Genomic DNA, 4,867 nt, shown 5'->3' with positions numbered 1-4,867 from the left:
CTCCCCTCCAGACATATACACTAGTCTAGTCTCTCTCCTGCTCCTCAGACACATATTAACAGTAGTCTCTCTCTCCTCCAGTACATATTAACTAGTTAGTCTCTCTCTCTCAGACAATTTAACGCCTCAGGACATATTAACTATGTCTAGTCTTCTCTGTGGCTCCAAGACATATTACACTAGTCTAGTTTCCTCTTCTCCAGAACAAAATCTAAGTCTCTGCTCCTCTCCTCAGGAACATTAACGTAGGTCAGTTCTCTCTCCTCCAGACATATTGGAACTAGTTCTGTCTCCTTCCTCTAGACATATTTAACTAGTCCTAGGTCTCTCTTCATCCAGACAACATTAACTAGTCTAGTCTCTTCTGCTCATCCGACAACATTAACTAGTCATCTCTCTCCCGAATATTAACTATCTAGTCTCTCTCTCCTCACTTTTATAGTCTTTCTCCCGAGACATAGTTAAACTAGTCTAGTCTTTTCTCTCATCCAAGAACATTATTCTAGTTCTCCTTCCAGCAATTAACTAGTCTCAGTCTCTTCTCTTCAGACACATTAACTAGTCTAGTCTTCCTCTCTCCTCCAGATATAAATAGTCTAGTCTCTCTGACAGTTATAGTTCTTCTCTCCTAGACATTTAACAGCAGTTTTTTCTTATAACGCTATAGTTAGTTCTGCATAGACTAACTAGTCTCTCCTCCAGCTATTAACTAGTCTAGTCTCTGTCTTTCAGACATTAACTAGTCTAGTCTCTCTCTCTCTCCATGCAACATTAAACTAGTCTTCTTCTCTCCTCAGACATATTAACTAGCTAGTCTTCTCTGCTCCGATCCAACACATAACGAGTCTAGTGTCTCTCCTCCAGACATATATACTAGTCTAGTCTCTTCTCTCTCCTCCAGCACATTAACTAGTCTAGTCTCTAGTCTCTCCTCCAAGAACACATTAACTAGTCTAGTCTGATCTCGTCTCTCCAGACACATTAATAGTCTAGTCTGCTCTCCAGATTCTTAGTCTCAGTCTCAGACATATTAACTAGTCTAGTCTATCTCTCTTTCAAATCAGACACATTAATTAGTCTAGTCTCTCATCTTCTCCAGCGACATTAACTAGTCTAGTTCTCTCTCTCTCAGACATATTAAACTTAGTTCTCTTTCTCGGACAGCATTAACTAGTTAGTTCTCTCTCTCCTCCCGACACATTTAACTAGTCTAAGGGTCTCTCTCTCCTTCCAGACATATTACGTAGTCTCAGTCTCATTCCTCACAGGATTACAGTTCTATCCCGTCCAACCCACCACTACAGCTACTCTAGTCTCTCTCTAGCATACAATAAATTAACTAGTTCTCAGACATTACTTCCTCTCTCTCTCCCGACACATTACTATACTCCTTTACTTTCTCCGTTACTAGTCAGTCTCTCTCCTCCAGACTTATTAACTAGTCTAGTCTCTCTCTCCCCAGACATATTAACTAGTCTAGTCCTCTCCCTCCAGACATATTAACTAGTATAGTCTCTCTCCCTCCAGACATTTAACTAGTCTAGTCTCTTCTCTCCTCCGACATATTAAATAGTCTAGTCTCTAGTTCTCCTCCAGAATATTATTAGCAAGTACTATGGGTTGCTTTGTTGGCGGTGGGTGGGGGTGGTGCTGTTGCGATGGGATTATGAGGCTAGTGAGCTAGTCTCTCTCTCCTGCCAGCACATACATTAACTAGTCTAGTCTCTAGTCTTCCTCGCAGACATACTTAACTTAGTCTAGTCTCTCCTCCAGACATATTAACTAGTCTAGTCTCTCTCTCTCAGACTTCATTAATTTAGTCTTCTCTGCTCCTTCCGGACAACATTAACTAGTGCTAGTCTAGTCCTCTACCTCCAGACCCATTAACTAGTCTCTCTCTCTCCTCCAGACATATTAACTACGTCTAGTCTTTCGGACTTTTAACTTCTATCTCGCTCTCTCAGACAGATATTAATATCTAGTCTTTTTCTCAGACAGTAGTCTGTCTCTCTCCTCGCAGCTTAACATACTCGCTAACATTACTAGTCTTAGTCTTTCTCTCTGCCTTCGCCAGACATGCATTAACTAGTCTAGTCTTCTTCTCTCCCAGACAATATTAACTGAGTCTAGTGGGCCAAGTCCCCACCTTTCTGTGTTACGGGACCAAGTCCCCACCTTTCTGTGTTACTGGGCCAAGTCCCCACCTTTCTGTGTTACGGGGCCAAGTCCCCCCTTTCTGTGTTACGGGGCCAAGTCCCCACCTTTCTGTGTTACGGGGCCAAGTCCCCACCTTTCTGTGTTACGGGGCCAAGTCCCCACCTTTCTGTGTTACGGGGCCAAGTCCTAACAGTACCACACACAGTAATCAAGAATGTTAGACTGAAACAGAAAGTAGAATATGGAGGTACCTACCTTGTCAGTCTACTGTCCCCAGAAGAGTAGCTCTCTGTGGGACTGAGACCATGTGGCTCCCCGTACCCTCCTTCCTTCTGTGTCTCTCCCTCCTCCCCCGTCCCTCTCTCTCTCGCTCTCTCCAACCCAGTGAGGCCTATGTGGCTGGTTGCTCCTCTCCGCTCTCTCTCCTGTCCAGGTCTCAGCAGATGGAATGCCCTTGAATGGACAGGAAACACCAGACCAGCTCACCGCTGGCCACAACAAGGCCGTTCCACACTACGGGACACACCAACACACTCCTGTCTTCGCTCCTAGAGTTCCTCTCCGATCCTCTATCCCTGTCTTCGCTCCTAGAGTTCCTCTCCGACCCTCTCCCCCTGTCTTCACTCCTAGAGTTCCTCTCCGACCCTCTCCCCCTGTCTTCACTCCTAGAGTTCCTCTCCGACCCTCTCTCCCTGTCTTCACTCCTAGAGTTCCTCTCCGATCCTCTCTCCCCGTCTTCGCTCCTAGAGTTCCTCTCCGACCCTCTCTCCCTGTCTTCACTCCTAGAGTTCCTCTCCGATCCTCTCTCCCTTCCAACCAGCTGAACACCGCTGCTACTGATACTGCTGCTAGCCAAGACCAACTCTCCCTCCCTCTATCCCCCGGGGTTACATTTGGCCCAGGGCTGAGGGCACTCTCTAACGTCAGCTATGAGAGCCCCTGGCCCATCTCCCCAGCCTGGTTGAGGTGATTGACAGGGCAGCTGGCCAATAAGCTTGACTTTCTGGTCTGTCTGGCATCAAGTGCAGCTCATTGCTAAATATAGGGGAAGGGTGTCTCTGTCAATGTGGTGTAGGAGGGCAGGGGGCATGACTTCATGAGGGTGTCCCTAATGGCACCCTATAGTGCACTACTTTAGACCAGAGCCCTACGGCATCCTACGGGCCTATTCCCTATATAGTGCACTACTTTAGACCAGAGCCCTACGGCACCCTATTCCCTATATAGTGCACTACTTCAGACCAGAGCCCTATTCCCTATATAGTGCACTACTTTAGACCAGAGCCCTATTCCCTATATAGTGCACTACTTCAGACCAGAGCCCGATGAGCACTACATTTGGAACAGAGTGCCATTTGGGACACAGCTTTGGAGAAGAGCAGCCGTTCAGGTCCTGAAGCCACCAATGACAGGCAGGCGAAGAATGTTTAAAGCCACCAATGACGGGAGCGTAACGGAGGGAATGACAAGACTCCAACGTAGACAACTCCAGGAAGGCTGCTATAGGGAGCTCTGGTAAACACTACATGGATATACTGTACACTAAGACGTGAAACCAGAGGTTGGGATCTATTACAACATACCGCTACTGACACTTTGCCATGTCAGTCATTGTTATAAACCATGTCAACACATGAGTTGTTCAAATCATTGTGGATTTTATTCCTAAATGTACAGTAATATATATATATACTGTTCCAACCTGTTTCATCTGTCAAATATACACAATGACTGGATTAGGGTTGCAACATTCTGTTTCCTTTCCCCAGAAATCCCGTTTTTAGAATTCCCGGGAATCAAGACGGAATAAGCAGGAAATCTGGTATCCTCCAACTTTAACGATGTGCTCTGAGAGTCGGGAAGCAAGTTCAGCGAGTGGGAGTGTTTTAATAAATAAACACAACGTAATACACAAACAAGAAACACGAACAACGCACAGAACGGGCACAGAAACAACGACGCCTGGGGAAGGAACCAAAGGGAGTGACAGATATAGGGAAGGTAATCAAGGAGGTGATGTGAGTCCAGGTGAGTGTCATAATGCGCGTAACGATGGTGACAGGTGTGCGTAACAATGGTGACAGGTGCGCCTAACGATGGTGACAGGTGCGCGTAACGATGGTGACAGGTGCGCGTAACGATGGTGACAGGTGTGCGTACCTTACACCTGTCAACCATCGTTACGCACACCTGTCACCATCGTACGTCAACTGCCACCTCGTTACGACACCTGTCACCATCGTACGCACATGTCACCATCGTTACGCACATCTGTCACCATCGTTACGCACACCTGTCACCATCGTTACGCGCACCTGTCACCATCGTTACGCACAGCCTGTCACCATCGTTACGCACACCTGTCACCATCGTTACGCGCACCTGTCACCATCGTTACGCACACCTGTCACCATCGTTAGGCGCACCTGTCACCATCGTTAGGCGCACCTGTCACCATCGTTAGGCGCACCTCTGTCACCATTGTTACGCACACCTGTCCCATCGTTACGCGCATTATGACACTCACCTGGACTCACATCACCTCCTTGATTACTTCCCTATATCTGTCACTCCCTTTGGTTCCTTCCCCAGGCGTCGTTGTTTTTGTGCCCGTCTTGTTCGTGTTTCTTGTTTGTGTATTACGTTGTGTTTATTTATTAAAACACTCTCACTCTCTGAACTTGCTTCCCGACTCTCAGAGCACATCGTT

The 4,867-nt window shown here is 46.8% G+C and overlaps 1 protein-coding gene across 1 annotated transcript in view; it reads right to left on the bottom strand.

Moving 5' to 3' along the window:
* Positions 1-3,119, bottom strand: part of LOC112074244 (gap junction Cx32.2 protein-like) — an 18,791-nt gene extending 15,672 nt beyond the window's left edge. The window contains exon 1 of the mRNA XM_024141445.2: positions 2,413-3,119. The gene's annotated coding sequence lies outside the window, so the exon portion shown is untranslated. The remainder of the gene's footprint in view (positions 1-2,412) is intronic.
* Between the last annotated feature and the right edge of the window lie 1,748 nt (positions 3,120-4,867).

Source organism: Salvelinus sp. IW2-2015, unplaced genomic scaffold (genome assembly GCF_002910315.2).
Source record: "Salvelinus sp. IW2-2015 unplaced genomic scaffold, ASM291031v2 Un_scaffold2548, whole genome shotgun sequence".
Lineage (NCBI taxonomy): Eukaryota > Metazoa > Chordata > Actinopteri > Salmoniformes > Salmonidae > Salvelinus > Salvelinus sp. IW2-2015.
This window is presented reverse-complemented; position numbering and strand designations above follow the sequence as displayed.